At 41.2% G+C, this 17,918-nt stretch overlaps 1 long non-coding RNA gene across 1 annotated transcript; it reads left to right on the forward strand.

Moving 5' to 3' along the window:
• The first annotated feature begins 2,203 nt into the window (after positions 1-2,203).
• On the forward strand, positions 2,204-14,464 carry LOC146691691 (uncharacterized). The gene is made up of 3 exons (XR_014915385.1): positions 2,204-2,249; positions 13,040-13,201; positions 13,340-14,464. It is a non-coding gene; the product is annotated as an uncharacterized LOC146691691 (long non-coding RNA).
• The last annotated feature ends 3,454 nt before the right edge of the window (positions 14,465-17,918 follow it).

Here is a 17,918-nt window from a genome sequence, read left to right on the forward strand (position 1 = left end):
AATGAAGCATGGTGAAGACAAGTAGGTCATGTCGGAAGCATGTACGCCATCGTGGCGCCACCGTTTCATGGACAAAAATGTGAACAATTTCTCAAATGCCATCTAAACTGTGAGGCTTAAAAAAGCCGCACTCTGCGATGCAAATAGACTTCTGTGCTCATCTCATCCACAGAGCTCAGAGTGTAGATAAATAGAGATTACGGTCACACTGACGGCACAAAGGATGCATTGTGTCTGTGATCAGGTCCCTCCGTCGAGGGCACTTAAGCAATCACATTCCTCAAGAGAAGCCCAAAAAATGTCATTTAAAGTGTCTGACCAGCTCCTCACCGGCTTTGATATTCAAATGAAACATGGCCCTGTACAAATAGGCGCCTTAGCTGAGGAAGAAGGGGGAGTAAATCAGATAGGATTTCCCTCACATGAAAAGAGCTTGTCTGACATTTTCACAGCAAGCGCTTAGGGACCCTGAAGCAATGTTGGTTCGATGTCATGGTGGGAAGTTATTGCTGTGTGGAAAAGGTTAGTGTTTTCAGCCCAGCTTTCCTGGATAAACTGCTAAAACACAGCATGGAATAAGCAAACGAGATGAAACCAGAATGAGGAAGAGTGGTACGGTCACTTCTCGCAAAAATAAATCCAACTCAGTCCAATGCTTTCCCCTTTTACTGTCACACTGGACTGTTTGTTTTGCTTTTAATGCTGGAAAGCCCCTGGTGATAGCTTCTGCCGAAGAGTCTAAACAAAAGGAGACCTCAAAGAGGGTCGTATTAGCGATACCGTGGGATCTGAACAGTAGAATTTGAGGTGGCACCTTTAATACAAATCTGACCAGTAAGACTTTCTCATGTTTCATACTGCTCTGTGTATATTTCTCTCAGTGAGAACCAAGGGGTTTTGACAGAATAACTCATTCCCATGCAGATGGAATTTGTGGATTTTGGATTTGCTGCGTCCAAATTGATGGGCTCAGTCTGGTATGCAATTAAGGCATAGCTGTCACTAAGAGGCTTTCCTGGATGATTAACTTGTAAGGCCTGTTGCATCCAAGGAAGTCAACTGAACACAATCAGACCGTTTCGAGGAAATGAGTTTGGTAAGGTCTCTGCAGCTCTAAAATAAGGTAAAGAGAAAAGAAAGCAACTAGAGCAGGCAACTGGAAACAGAAATATAGGCTTTATCAACTAGGGAGCGGAGATCAAAGATTGGATTGGTTTCTTTCTGATGCTATGTAAAGGTTTCGTGCAAGTTACACGAATCTCTGCCCATCCAAGCAGCAACAACCCGCTCTCAGCAATGTTACCTCTTCAAATCGAAACACCCCCCACCCCCACCCCCCGTGTCTATCCGGGTGTACGTGCTAAACAGCACAAGATTCTTCAACAAATTCCACGCTCGTTGAAGAGGCTCTTTTTCCCATTCTGACACTTGGCCAAATGCAAGAGCTGGCTTCTATCTCCCTCTCTCTCACACACACATAGTCAAACTATCCATAAATACACATGCACGCTCAAACACAATCACACGCTTGAGTGTGCATCTGTCTTTCTCATTCGAGCATACACACTCTATGAAAAACCTGTGGTCTTCTTGGCTTTTGATGCATTTTGCAATGCCGGTGTTACCCCAGCTCCTCGACTCCTTAGGGATCCTCTTGAACTGTTTAAAAACAGTTTCGGCACTCTCCTCCTTTGCATTCATCTTCCTGCTGGGATGCAGAGTTTTTGTTTTAGTTTAGAACTGGTCCTGCACCTTCTGAAGCCAAGTTTCCTCTGGATGAGATGCGTTTGACTTTTTAAAGGGTTCGCCCATGGTGGCTATTAATAAGAAAGTCAGTTAAGAGAATGGGGAGAAGGATTAGTAGAATAAAGAAACAATAAACGTGTTTTCCATCAGGATCGATGCCCAACATTAAACAGAGCCCAGCCCTGGAATCCCTGTTACACCATTTGTTTTAAATAAAAGCAGGATTTTACACCTGTAGGAGCAAGAACAACAACAAAAAAGTAAACCAGTGATTTATTGAACCTCTGAAGGATGTTCTAATGTGATACGGGGTCATATCATGCTGTGCTGATTTGTGCAGCACTACCCAAATTGGATTCCCACCATGGCTGTCGCTGCCTTTAACTTCCTCCTACTGGTGTCTGTTGCTATGACACCTGCAGCGGCATTCTCGCATGGTTTCCAATCAACGTCTGAGGTTTTTGCTAAGAAGGTTGTCCACACGTTGTCACGTAACAAATGAGGTAAGCAGTACCATTACATGTGCAGCCAAATTTCCTTTCATTAGTTTGCTGGAGTATTTAGCTTTGCCTTCATTATATACTTTTTTTTGTCATAAAGTTGGTATGGCATTTGAAGCAAACATTTAGTGACATATTTGCACATCAATCAGACTTGGAGGGAAGAGCATTTGCATTTGAAGCCATGTTTGTGTCCACACTGTGAACATAGATCAAACTCAATGTTCTTTTTACGCCGTTTTAGCCTGTAGCAGCTCATTAGACCAGCTCATTAAACCTGTGATAACTTTGGCCCGATAGCTTTCCTTTGCTTTATAAACCATTGTCATTTATAAGATGAGTTGCCATGGCGCCTGACTGCTGACTCTGGCAATAGTGACCCATCTAAGCATCAGGGGGTAGAGTCTGGTGAAGTTACACCAGAATGAACACCCAAATGGAAAACCTAGTTCCTGAAATAAAAATATTTTAAGTAATATACCGTAATTGTCGGGCTATAAGCCGTTACTTTTTGCACAAGCTTTGAACCCTGTCAGGTGCAGCTTTTCTATGGATTGTCCGTGATTTTTGTCATATCGTAAGACGATTTGTTTTGTTTGTTCCGCTGTTGTATCGGGGTTCAAGAGTGGTGTGTTGGTCACATGTCCATCCGCCAGGCAACATAGTGCCGTACAAGTAGCGCGAAAAACAAACTTCAAAGTAGCGCTACGCGTTCAGCGGAAGGCGTGAATGACGAGCGGCAATAAACTTGCGAAAAGCAAGTTATGCTCAACTCCACAGGTGGAATCTGACAGTGTGGAAAAGTGTGAAATACCACCACGATCACCGATGGATTTCGAAGGGCTGGACTGCTGCATGATGGAAAGGAGGACACCGCCACGGCCCTTCTGAGGGTGTTCAACTCTGGCACTGACAACGAGGATTTCTTTGGTTTTGAAAGTGACAACGAAGGAAAGAAGCTGAGAGTGGATGACGAGGCCACCCTGAGCCTGTTCGTTTCCGACACTGGAGAAGAGAACTTTGGTGGTTTTAGTGCGCAGGAAGAACAGAAAGATGGTGAATGACTGACTTTTCTTCTTGTTAAAGCCGTGTCACTGCACCTGAGCCTAAAAGGTAGGCTGAATCTATTTTTCTGGTGTGCTGTAGGTTATTGTTATGTACTACATTTGTTACTCGTTTATGAAGCACAGTACATGTTTCGTACTTGTAATTACCAGTACTTGTACATATACCTAAAAAGTTATGCAAATATGTACCCATAACTTGTTTTTCAAAATATTAATAAAAGTGATGTGTCTCCAAACAGCCATCTCTTTCCTGACAGTTCCCTTTGTGCATATTCTCTTACATATGATAAGTCAACATTGAAACACCTGCGGCTTTTAGTCAGGTGCGGCTAATGTATGTACAAAACAGGATTTAACCCTGATTTTAGCTTGTGCGGCTAATATTCACGTGCGCTTTGTAGTCCGGGAAATACGGTAATCAAATGTAAATTATCTATGTACTACATTGTACAGTTTAAAACATTGTGTGCCACTATGTTAAGGATAGAGACATGAAAATAGTAGCCCCCCCATTTTATTTTATACTCAAAGACTTTCATTCCACTGTAATGTTAATTTTACTGTTGTATAAGTTTCACTAGAAGAGGGCGCCCAGTCTCGTAGCTGACGCTACACTAGAAGAAGTAGTGTCAGTGGTGAAGAGGCAGCATATGGGCCTCGCGCCAAAAAGAACTGATTGTGGTATTTTTCTGTCTTTACAGGTAAGCTGGGTGGTTGATAATATAAAACAGATGTTATAAAAGTGATAGACAGTGATTGGTCCAGTTGTTCAAGTTCAAGTTCAACTTTATTGTCACTTCAACCATATACAGTTTAAAAATACACAGTGAGGCGAAACAACGTTCCTCCAGGAACCAAGGTGCTACAAGACAAGTTAGTGCAAAAAAAATAATAATATATAATATATCTAGTAATAATATTGTGCAAAAGAGCATTTACAGGTTGGTGTGTGCGATGGTTTGGTGGTGTAGGTCAGTGTGTTTGCGCTTGTGTTGGTTAGTCAGTCCAGTCTCAATGTTTTGAGGTATTTGAGTTAAGCTGAGTGATAATGTTAGTGTATGTGTGTGTGTGCGTGTTTATCAGTCAGTCCCTTTTTGCTGAGGAGACGGATGGCTTGTGGAAAAAAGCTGTTGCACAGTCTGGATGTGCGTGCCCGAATGCTTCGGTACCTTTTTCCAGATGGCAGGAGTGTAAAGAGTGTGTGAGAGGGGTGTGTCCGATCAGCCACAATGCTGGTGGCTTTGCGAATGCAGCGTGTGGTGTAGATGTCCTCAATAGAGGGTAGAGAGACCCCGATGATCTTCTCTGCTGTTCCCACTATCCGCTGTAGGGTCTTGCGGTCTGATATGGCACAGCTCCCAAACCAGACAGTGATGCAGCCGCTCAGGATGCTCTCAATAGTTCCTCTATAGAAGGTGGTCAGGATCGGTGGTGGAAGCCGGGCCTTTCTCAGTCTTCTCAGAAAGAAGAGACGCTGTTGGGCTTTCTTGTGCAGGGAGCTGGTGTTGAGGGACCAGCCGAGGTCCTTCTCCAGGTGTACACCCAGGAATTTGGTGCTGTCAACGATCTCCACAGAGGAGCCGTTGATGCTCAGCGGTGAGTGGTCGCCTCGTGTCCTCCTAAAGTCAACAACCATCTCTTTTGTCTTGTCAACATTCAGAGACAGGTTGTTGTCCTTACACCAGTCCGTTAGTCTCTGCACTTCCTCTCTGTACGCTGACTCGTCGTTCTTGCTAATGAGACCCACCACTGTCGTGTCATCAGCGAATTTAATGATGTGATTTGAACTGTGTGTTGCTACACAGTCATGAGTCAGCAGTGTGAACAGCAGAGGACTGAGCACACAGCCTTGTGGGGCCCCAGTGCTCAGTGTGGTGGTGCTGGAGGTGCAGTTCCCGATCCGTACTGACTGAGGCCTTCCGGTCAGAAAGTCCAGGATCCAGTTGCAGAGGGAGGTGTTCAGGCCTAACAGGTTCAGCTTTCCGATCAGTTGTTGGGGGATGATCGTGTTAAATGCTGAGCTGAAATCTATGTACAGCATTCGGACGTGTGAGTCCTTCTTGTCCAAGTGTGTCAGGGCAAGATGGAGTGCAGTGGAGATGGCGTCGTCCGTTGAGCGGTTATGGCGGTATGCAAATTGCATTGGGTCCAGTGAGGGGGGCAGCAGGGTCTTGATGTGTCTCATGTTAGCCTGTGCTCGTCCAGTTGTGACTGTACCGAATGTCTGTGAGTTCATTGCAGGTATTTTTTGGGTTAAAGCCACACGTGCTCATCCAGTTGTTAGGCTGTACCAAAAGTCTGTGAGTTCATTGCAGGTATTTTTGCTCATCCAGTTGTTAGGCTGTACCGAAAGTCTGTGAGTTCATTGCAGGTATTTTTTGGGTTAAAGCCACACTTAATATGTTTGCACAATAAGAAAAAATGTAAACTGCTGTATGTTTAGTTCATGAAGAGTGAATGCTATAGAAATATGTTAAGAAAAGCCTTTTATTTAGAAGAAATCTACTTTAATAAATACAGTTAATAAGACAGGTTCATAAATAGACTAAAACGGTAGTAAAAACAAGATAAAACTGTAATGAGAGTTCACTATGTTATTCATGTGTATAGTAAAATGTATTTTTGTGATTTAAGCAGTTTATAAAAGTGGTGTATGTGAATATGAAACTGTATAAGTTACTTGTATAAAGTAATATTAGCTACACTAGAAGAAGCAGTGTCAGTGGTGAAGAGGCATCGTACAGCCCACGCGCCAAATAGAACTTTCCTGTTTCCTGTAAAAATAAATATGTTGCACGGAGATGAGTTGGCCCATCATTTCAGCAGTGTAACAATTGCATTCAATGGAATCTGGTCAAATGGTCAAAGTTACTTTATACCGCGGATATTTTTCTTCATGATTACGTATTTCAACAAATAAAATTTAGATATTTTATGTATTTCAGTTGCATTTTACTCATTATTATTGGTTCATATTTATGAGTGCATAGTGTTTTTTGTAGTGTAGCTACCCTGTATATTTCCCCTGGTTATTCACCTCCTTGCGACAGTGGCTCTGTCGCTTGCAGAGTGTCATGCCTCACAATCTAAGAAACACTGCTTAGAAGAGCCAGAGACATTCCTGTGATGGTAACATACCAACCGCGTTGCCAATCTTAGAAGTTGGTCTTCATTTCGATATCAAACACTCGTCTGTCTGTAAAGCGCTTGATTGTATTTTCAGTGATTACATGGCTTTAAAAACTCTGTCCACAGACCTATAAACACCTGACAAAGTCATCAAAACAGCCTTTGTGGTAGTTCCTGGCACAGTCGGCATAGCTGTGACCAAATTTCGTCATGATGATATACACATATAGACCAACAGAATCAAGAGGGGGAAACAATACCATCTCTGGTGTACTATTGTGGCTTTGTAAATGCTTTAAGGTTAAATTGTGTTCACCAGCTAGTTCTTGGCACCGCCAAAGGGATTTTTGCTGCTTCAAAACTGAAGGTAGCTGCAAAAACCAAAACAATGAATGTGGGCTTTAAAAAGCTGCATCTGCACGCCTGTGACAGATTTGGCTCTGTAGCTTCCCTCTCCTTCGTAAACCATTGCTATTTCTAAGGTGTGTTGCTATGGTTGCCTGTGCTTAAACAAACTTCTTGGGTGATGTTGACCCTGACTTCTTCAGACAAGGTTGGTCTCCAGAGAATAAGGTTTTGTCAGCCCTATATTAGACTTTGCAAAGTCTTGCACTTGTGTCAAAACTGCATATTTCATCACAGACGTTGTTACTTCAGAGTGCCTTCAACACGTGTCCTTCTTTCACTCTTTGTAAAAGGTGGGAAATTCGGGTCAAGCTCTATTGTGAAAGCAGACATTTTGATGTAACGTCTCTGCACTTATCAGCAAACACATAACCTGACATCACATCTTATTTCAACAAAGCATGAATTGGCTTACCAGCACTGCTTGCATTCCCTCTCAACCGCAAAATACAATGGGATTTGCAGCATTTAAAAGCATACATTTTACTGGAGCTGTGCCGGCTGTAGCCCTCCATTATGTGAGCCACACCTGGCTTGTAAATAAACTGACTGTGACACAAGGTCAGTGCAGCCTTCCTTTAAATCCCTCATTAGTCAGTCGCAGTTTCTGTAAGTGAATGTGTTTAATACTATGGAACAAAAAAGGAGAAAAAAAAAAGCAGACTTCATTGTGGACAGGAGTCACCTGACTATCACCATTCCCCAGCAGGGGGCAGTGGTGATTGTCAGGTAAAGCTTTGCACTGCTGAGACTGCATCCTCACCTGATGTTCAGCAGTACAGAGAAGCTGTAAGAGAAACCTTGAGGATTAACCCTTGTATGGTGTTCGGGTCTGTGAGACCCGTGTTCAGTTTTTTTTTTTCAAAAGAAAAATTAAACAATTAATTTTTTTTTCACGTGTAAATGTGTTGTGTCTTTCCACTCACTCCACTTGATTATAACTGATTTATTTATAACATTTTATATAAAAGAAAAACGAGAAGCACATTAATTCATAAATGTGATCTAACAAAGGTAAAGGGAAAAAATTAACCATGTTTGCTGTTCATATGTCTTGTAATTGGGATGAAGTAAACATCTGTTGAGTAATTTAACATAAAATTGTTTGATAGTGTTAATTTGGAAAGCCAAAACTCTAGCGGGTCCACCAGACCCATGAACACTGGCTGAGTAACAAAAATACGAACACCACACAAGGGTTAAATAAGAGGCTAAATAAATAAATGAAAGACGTGGTGGTTGTTATGGGGGTATTGACACAGTTTTCAAAACCTACTCGCCAACCTACTATTTTTTTTAAACAAACTATTTCTTAAAAGAGAAGACAGTAATGGGTTGTTGATGTTAACTGTATAAATGTATAAACTGTCATAATGATTTACCTTCAAATATGTTTTCAGCCCATTTCTACCAAAGAGAAAGGTTACGTGGGCTCCTTGATGAGGACCAAGGCTGCTGTTTTGTTTTCTTGTCCTTTCCCAGTTGGGGGTCATTTAAAAAAAAAACAAAAAACAAAAAAAACAACTTGAGACTGACTTCTTTTTTTCCTTTTTTCCCTGTCTTTACTGCCACTCTTCTTTGTTGCAATTTTAACACCATCTCCAAATCTATGTTATCCTGTGAGAACGCCAAAACCATTCGTGTGTGTGTGTGTGTGTGTGTGTGTGTGTGTGCGCGCGCGCGTTCAGTCTGTCTTGCCACAGTGACAAGAAGTCATACAGTGAACTGCAAAGAATCAAGGGTTCCTCCAGTCTTTATGGACTGGGCTTAATGAGGGCACATTCAGTCAAACAAAGAGACATGATGCCACAAAAGACTGGACGTTGAAAAGAAGGCAAATCTGAAGTCCTTCCATCTGCCATTCACAAGTATGTATGAGGGCTGGGCTGTTCAACACAAGGCAAACTCTCCAGTAAAATTCCATCACTGGTAAACACTGGACTATGAAAAGTCACAGAGGAAGAGCTATTTCTTTCCGAGTGCCGCTTTGTCGTCAAGCGGAAAGACACTCACATGTTTAATTATTTCCATTTATATCAAATGATAAGATTAAAGAGAGAATTACACTGAATGTGTGCGTGTTTTCCTGTATGATTCACAGTCACATTTTTTTCACAGGAAGTATCATTCTAATACATTTTTGTTCAGTTCTCATCTATAATTGGATACCTCATCACTGACTGGCTTTTATTTTGTTAGTGTATGTAACTTTTGTGCACTTTGAGCTGACAAGTGGTCATTAATAGGATAACCACACACCAAAAGACCCTTTATTAACCCTAAATTCACAAAGTCGGCTCATTTAAAAACATAAACAAAAAGCAACCTGACTTAACAACTTAGTAAGAGAGAAGATCATCATCCCAGCTCTCTTCTTTATCTATAGATAGACTCTGAACGAATCTGGATGAGATTCTTACATTCATTTTTTTTTTTAGCTCATCTGGCCCAATGAGCTGATGCCATGGCATCTGTTTTCCATCTTCCCTGATTTTACTAACACTAAAACACATGAATCTTCATCCAAACTATGCTCAGCATCTTATTTTCTATTTTACAGGCACTTTTCCATACACAGCATAACCTTCACCAACAGCTGAATACTATTTAAATCAGCTCATTTAGCAGAGTCGTTAACACAAGATTCTCAGTGCTAATACAGCTTGCATGCAGAAAATGATAAAGAAAGAACTTCATTTAATTCCTAGTAATTTGATAGCTCAAAATTATACCAAAAGCTCACCATTGTACCAACATCAGTAATATGGCAAATACTACGGCACACTGATGTGTTCATATATTTACATGCTTTTAAAGGTCCTGATGACAACTGACCTATCCAGTCACTTTCTTTCTCCAGCTGCCACATTCAGGGTACATCCTGGATGTCTCCAGTGTGGCCTGTTTTAAACATCTGCAGGGAACCTATGTAGAGCCGATGACATAGTGTCCAAAATTGTCGCCGACCTTTGTTGGTCTGTTGTAACAACCCCTTATTGTTTTATAGCACCACTAGAGGGGGTTGCCATATTATTGTAGTTGAGGGAGTCTCCTAGTGGGTGTGTGAGTATAGTCTGGCAGCCATTACATGCTGTTCATGTCTGTTCCGAGAGAGACCTCACCATTGTAAAGGGCTGGCACCGGCGCCTACCCATCTATGCACATGTATGTACGGACAGAGTAAAGCTGTGGAGACCTGACTTGTATGGTTTTATGTTGCTAACGTCAAAAAAAGGTCTGTTTCGATTTAAGTAACTGGCCTAGAGTTATCTGGCTAACCTCCACATCACATGCCCACTGGACCTGGTAGCCGCTCCTTCCTCACCAGACTGCTATTACACTGTGTTGGGTGTATTACGTGTTATTATTAACACATGATCATGTCCCAATGTTTTTTCCCTTATGGAACCTCACCCTTTGTTGTGGCCAGTTTATTTTGGGGGGGTGGAAACATATTTGTGCCTCTAGTTTTTCCACTTCTTTGTACATTCCCTCACATCCATTCCAATGCTTTCCAAGAATTTGTTGGAATTTGTGAAGTCTTTATTTTGATGCTATGATTATTACTCTTTATAATGAGGCAATGATTGTTATTCTCTTAGTGATTAATTCAAAATCTTTGGTGAAAAACTAGTCAGAAACACACAAGAGGAATTTGCGGTGCTGAATAGGCGAACAGTTCTAACCACTGCAGTGTTAGAAAGAAATATGTAAGACCACATTTGATGACAATGTGGTTTTCCGCATTTGTCATTTACAGTAAGAATACTGGACTCAGGACTTTTATAACTTTTATCATGTTGAAAGAAAGCCGTAACCAGTGTGCCACTTGCAACCATCATCATTCTGACAACCAACCAACCAACCAACCAACCAGTCATAATGCCCCCCGAATGTTTGTGGTGACATGCATGTTTGACTTCTCTTTGAATTTTAATTCTGATCAGTTTGAGCAATGCACTCAGCCACTGACAAGGTGACCTCACTTCCTCCCCCTTTCTTCACACATTACAATAACCTGTTGATTTTTGATGGATCATTAGCAAGATGAGCCATTATGCTGATGTTCTTGGCACTCAGAGGTCTGGTGTTGGACGAATAGTTTTCCTTGAAATATGATAATATATGCTGAAGGCTCTGTTGTAGTATGACATGTTTTGTAGCAACAGTGCCGGAGTCTTGATCCTGTGATACAACCCTTGAATTATTTATCTGTTCAGTCCTAAATCATACAAACCAACAGGAGATGCAGCAAAGAGACATTAGGTCTCAGTTACACAACACAGTTACACAACAGTTTTAGCATTGCAGTGTGTGTACGTGTCGCAAGTTTGCTCTTCATTTTACACGATATTGCAAACTAATAGACAGGATTTCAGAAGAACCGAGTGCCCTTTGGACTGCACCGAGGTGGTGAACATTTCTTTCTGTCATCCTCTTTTAGCTCACTCATTTTCCATTGCCCACTCTTTTAGTCATAACAACCACATCATGAGGTACTCCAGATGAGTTCGGATCACAAGTTTCCGAGGCGTCCTCCAGATGGTTCGAATACATGAAATGAATCTCCACATTTAACCACATGCATGATATTTATGGTTAGTTTTGGAATGGGTTCTTTTGCAGACACCAGCTCTTCATCCCTAACACCTCCACATGCAGCACCTCAGTTCCTTTATAATCCATTTGACTAATAGCAAATGTGTCAGTGACCTCTGGAGTGCAGAGCTGCTCTATGTATTTCATAGTCTCTTATAATTCTAGATGCCGTTAGCACATTTTCTGTTTCTTTATACTTTTTTTTGGTCATTTTTGAATTTATTTGGCCCTTCAAATAGGCTTAAACATCCGCCTGACTTAGAAATAACACAATAATTCCCACAACGGAAAGGCAGACAACGCGTTACTGTCCGAGGGAAGATCCTGGAACAGGAACAAGTCAATGTTATGATTAATAAATCCCCCACAGCTTACAAAAATCACAGCGATGATGAAAGAACTTTTCCTAATCTTGCACATGTTTCAACATCGGTAAATAAGCACAGAGCTTAAAAGAAGGTGTGAGTTGTGTAAATCTAATTAGATTTGACTGGATCACACATTTTGTCCTCAATTAATGTTGCTGACATTCACAACAGCGGACTTTTTTTTCCCCACTGAAATGCTTGTTTAAAAAACCCGTCCAACTGGCAGGAACCCATTTTCAAATGCGGGATGTTGTCTCTTTGTTGTGGTAAGCATTCTCCCAAGCACCGGGAGCGCACAAGGGACCTACATGGAGGACTGAAAGAAAAGGATTAAAGAGAAACAGTAAAGTGCAAGAACAAACAAAGTAGTCTCGGCTGATTTAAGTCTCTTTATATCTGATGAACACCCTGTTGTCAGGTTCTCCCCATATACTCGTACATAAGAAAGAAAATAACACACAAGCATCAAAGAACCAGAACCCACATGTACCAAACATTTGTGTTTCATCTGCTCTTTTATGTCTTTGACCCTACAGCTGTTGGAGAGATGGGAGACAGTCTGTTGGGCTTTTTAAAGTGAGGATAATCGGCGGGGTCTTTTTCACTGTCCAGTAATAATATGTTCTGAGTGTCCATGGATAATAACACAATTACCGTATGAAAACAAGGGTGATACCAGAAATGAAGTGAGGATGAATCGTGCTTTTTCTGATCTGAATGTCCACATTAAAAAATTACAATCACTCCATGTTAACTCCATGTTCCCAAAATAATTATTTCTATTTAATGAACCTCCTCACATTAGTTCAAATAAGTTTAGACTTTAAAGTTTAGAACAGTCCCTAAATAACAAAGCTTGTCACTGGATAATATCTATATCTGCTGCACATTTACCATGATGAGTTAGTTTTGCATCAATCACTCTACCTGTTACATGTTAAGGAAATGTATCTGTTGGCTTAAGTGTCAGAGTTCGTCTGCTGCGGAACCACAGGAAATCTGAAAGATATTTGATCAGGGGAATATCTCTTTAAAAGACCAAGAAGAACTACTCCACACAGAGCCAAGCTTCAAATGAAAGCCACATAAAAAACATGTCACTAATTTATATCAAATTTACATCCATGTGGACTTCCTTGACAGTGGGCCTGTGATTATAATTATTTGTACAATAATTAGAAAAATTATCCGTTCCATCCATTTTCTGCTGCTTATCCATATCCAGGTTAGTGGTTGCAGCAGTCGAAGCACAAATACCCAGACCTCGCTCTACCCAGTCACTTCCTCTGTGGGGGTACCAAAGTGTTCCCAGACCAGCAGAGAGATTCTCCAGTGTGTCTTAGGTCTGAGATCTTCTCCAAGTTTGACATGCCCAAAACAACTCCAAGTAAGCATCCAGGAGCCATCATGGTCAGGCAACTTTCTCCTTTTTACTATGAGTAACTCCTGAATGTCCACATTCCTCATCCTCTTTAATGAAGAAAACTCATTTTCACCACTTGTATCCACCATATTTTTCTTTCAGTCACTATTCTATACTTGTCATGGGTGGGGGTAGGACCAGGTCGACCAGCAAATGGAGAGCTTTGGCTTACTGCTCAACTTTCCAATCACCATAAATCACTGCAGATGCTGCCACAATCCATCCCTCCATCTCCCCTCACTTAGTCCTAAAAAATTTGAACTCCTCCACTTAGGGCAGAACTTCTAGTGTGAGCTGGAGGTCACCACTTGATGACATGAACAGAACCACATCATCCTCAAAACGCAGACCAAAGGTGACACCCTCAGCTCCTTTTTCTTCACCTAGAAATTCTGTTCATAAAAGTCCAATTCCCAAAGGGAACAAATCTGACTTATTGCTGCTAAGCTGCTGCTGCAGTTGTACACCTGATACCCCACACCCCTGACACAACCTTGCAGGACACCCCCAGAGGACACCCCCACAGGACATGTGAGGGACACGGTCGAATACCTTCCCCGAGTCCACAAAGCACATACGAGCCAAACTCCCACGCCCCCTTGAGTATCCTCAGGAGGGTAAAAGAGCTGGTCCAGCATTCCACGGCCAAGACGAAGACAGCATTGTTCTTCCTCAATAACTTCGACTAATGGGCAGACTCTTTTCTCCAACACCCTGGCATAGATGTTCCCGGGCAGGCTGGGGAGAGAAATCTAATTTTGAAGATGGAACACACCCTCTGGTCCCCTTTTCTTGAAAAGAGGGACCATGACCCCAGCTTGTCAAAGGAACTCAGGGAAGAATCCACCCCCAGGACCCGACCACCAAAGAGTTTTGACTACCTCAGTGACCTCAGCCACAGAGCTGCGTCAGTTCTCCTCCTCATCCTTTGGCTCTGTCAACAACTCTCACTGAGGACAACTCTATAGAGTGGAATAAAATTCAGCCCCTATCCAGGAGACTGGTTCAAGAGCCCATGATATGCACTGAAGCGAGACCAACTATATCTAGCCAGCATTTCTCAAGCTCGTGCAAGCTCCCTAGCTTGGGCGATTTCTTCATGAGTGAGGTGAAATTCCATGTCCCCAAATCCATACGCAGATAGGGATAAGACTGTCAAAGCCTCCATCCTAGATACCTGCCAATCAACAATGCACCCCAAGCATAGTTTTTTTGTTTTTGTTTTTGTTTTTTGCTTTTTAAAAAAAAGTAAAATCCTTTTGGAGCCTTAGGTAAGTTTACATGTAGTAAACTAAAGCAGATGATTACCAATGTGAAGGAAAACTGCCATATCAAAACTACGAAAAAATTAAAATACATCAATGATAAAAAGAAGAGTGAGTAAATGTGATGCATCTTTTAATTGCAAGTTAAAATAGTTTAGCAGAATGTCCTGAAAAAAGTGATCTACACCCATCCATCTAAAGCTTACTATATATAAGTATATTGATTCTCTGGGACATTTCCATTCTTAGTTAAGATCTGAGTTAGCAGACCCTGAATAAAACGAGTTTACCCTTCAAACTGTCACTTTTACAGGTTGTTTCTAGTGAGACTTGGAGGTTTGGATAGAAATAGCCTAGGAACAGGATCTGATCTTTATGCTAAGTCAGACTAACCAGCTGTCTCCAGCTACTTATTACAGACATTAGAGAGGCTTTGAGCTACTCATTTCCCAGCAACACAGCCAACGTGTATTCTTTCAAAATGTCAATCTGTTCTTGCTGGAACAACTACAGAGCTTTTATAAGTCAAGCGTATTTGTTATTGCATGTACTTGGATTTGTCCACTGCAGTTTGACAGTATGATTACTACATGGACCTCATATATATCCCAGTCCAAAGGAACTCCCAAAACGCTGCCTCCCTGCAGCAGAAATGTGGCTCTCATCATTGGCCCGAAATGAGTTGGAGTGTAAACCTCGGGAGGCAGAGCATAATGTGAAACAGCTCTACTATATGTCTAATGTAACTTACAAGGAAGACATACCGTTGTCATCAACTAGAAAATCATGTTTAACTTATGTGCTCTGGGCTGTGAATGCTGCTGTTCAAACCCGGACAGCAGACATTAGTCTCCGAGGACACTGGGAGAGTATTACCTGCTAGTCGAAGGAGATTTTTTCCCCCCAATGTAATATCTGCTTTGCCTGAGGCAACAATGTATGTGCTACCATAGGCCTCCCATGCCATTAATAATAGCATCATCAAAAATTTATTTGGTGAAAATAGTTGCAGGTATATAGACTAACATGTAATATATAATATGTTTATAGTTATACTGGGTATGGTTATTGACGCATATACGGCAGTTTATTCTATGTGCTTAAAGCATTTTATCTACAAACAGACACTGGACAACCATCAGGGCCAAACTGAGGCTTCAGTACCTTACCCAAGGACAGGAGTTGGGAATGAACCATCAAGCTCCGGAGCCACAACCAAATAAATGAAGGCTCTTCTGTATCTTTTCAGTATCTTTCAAAAATAAAAAAAAATAAAAAACTCCAATCAAAAATCTGTATATGTGTCTCTGTTTGTGTGTTTTCCCTTTTGCCTTTTTTGACTTGGCTTGTGAAGCAGACATATTGGTCTATAAATCCAGTTCGGTTCACCGCTGGTCAATAAATTCAGTTCAGTTCAATAAACACTTGAAATGGCCCACCTGTCCTCCTCCAGTGAGAAGTGTTAATGAAAATGAGCTCAGAAATAAAACATCTGGTATGGGTGCTCTGTTTTAGGTCACATTTAGTCCCGCTATGATATCTGACAGGCTACATTCAATGTTTCCAAATAGTTTTGCAGATAATTCAACAGAAAACTGTCAGTCAGTGAGGTTTTTTTGTTCGCTGAAGACACCTCAGACAGCCTCCAGACTATATAAAGCATATAAAACTGGGGTCTGAACAATGCCCTGGGATTTCAGCCAGACTGCAATCACCTTTACTGTCAGTCAAATGCAAGAACCTGGGAGTCTGTCCTTTGAGAGAACTGTTTGCTAGATATTTTTGTGTTTTTAAATACATTTTCTTCAGAGACACACTTTAAACAGAACTGCTTACTTTATCATACTAAAGCTTTACAATAGCCAAAAATCCTTGTAATATGTTTATACTGAATCCCGCATACAACAGCCTGTTAGCAGCAGTACAACCTCAGTTATCTTTTGGCCCACACAGGGTTATGATTTTCTTACCTCATCCACAAGCCACGGCTGATTCCCAGCAGTGAACTAAGGGATAATGAAACTCACAATATCCCTTATCCCTACTGACTTATTAAGACATGCATGCAAGAATGTTTATGTTGTATTAAGTCAGTATCATTGAATCAGTTTGGGACGTAGTAAAAGTTTAGAGGGACCTCACAGGGCCTGTGTCTAGGGGCTCAGCCTTCACAATTAGCCTTTAAACATGGACCCTGCATAGGTCTGTGATCTTTTCATGCAGATGGGGGATCCTCGCTCCGAGCAGAGTGCGCCTCTGTGGACTGGGGCCCTGCTGGAAATTAAATTACCTCTTTTGGAGAGGGGCATGTTGGTTGCTTTAAAAAAAACTGTAAGAATAATATTACTTTTCTGAAAGCCAGCGATAATGCTGATTAATAGACATGCTCGCTGTGGCTGTCGTAGTTCACGTTACATGCTTACTGAAACATATCACGCGGACATTTTGTCTGCATGGTATGGAAGAGAACATAGATTTTCACGGCTATTGCTATAAGTTCGTGCCTGTTGCATAGCGGTGCCCGTTTGACCCCTTTAAATCACAGGAGTCTGTCTTTTCCTTGAACACATGTACTGTATAATAAATGTGCAGTCATGCGTCAAGTTTGTAGCATGTGGGTCTTAACATGCATTGTCAATGCTGATTTTGGCAGTTTGGAAACCAAAACACTGCTTTGTTGCTTGGGAAAATCTTTGATATAATTTATGTGTTTTGAGCTACAGTAGGAATACGCTTCAGTCCGTCTGTCAGTCTACCATTCTGGATCATGCTGAAACACTTCAAACAATCATGGATTGTCAAGAAATTTGGTTCAAACATTTGTGGTGGATCCTAATGAATCCTGTCATATAATCAATTTTCCTCCGTGTGGATGAGACTTTAAATATGGTGACAACATCAATCTTCAATTAGATTACAACACGGTGCAAAAGTTTTGAGCCACCTCTCTCTCTTTTTTTGTAAATCTGATAAGACCACTTCAGCGTTCTTCTTTGGAAGTTGACTCGTATGTAACTGTTTTCAGAGGAATTTGTTTTTTCTTGTTAAGTAACTTAACAATGACCTGTGAATCATTAACTGTCAAAATGTGTGTGTCCAGACATAACAAAATAAAATAGACAACTTACCAAAGAACCAGTTTTAAATTGTAACTTTAAATGTAAAGCATATGATTTTATCCCATTCATTTAGCTGAATCAAAAGTTATTAGCTGAAAACTATCCCACAATAGTGTGCAGTGTATCCTTACAAAACTGGAGAGTACTGGACATGTGACGGACAAAAAAAACCCCAAAAGACAAGATGAGGCACGCCTAAAGAACTAACTACAGCAGATGAACAGAATCAAAAAGTCATGTTCTTAAGAAATATGAAGAAAAAATGACCACAAAGACCTGACATAGGACCTGACACAT

The sequence above is a fragment of the Copadichromis virginalis genome, linkage group LG15, assembly GCF_057382275.1.
Source record: "Copadichromis virginalis isolate Kocher_CV1m ecotype Utaka linkage group LG15, C_Virginalis_male_GT1.1, whole genome shotgun sequence".
In the NCBI taxonomy this organism is placed as follows: domain Eukaryota; kingdom Metazoa; phylum Chordata; class Actinopteri; order Cichliformes; family Cichlidae; genus Copadichromis; species Copadichromis virginalis.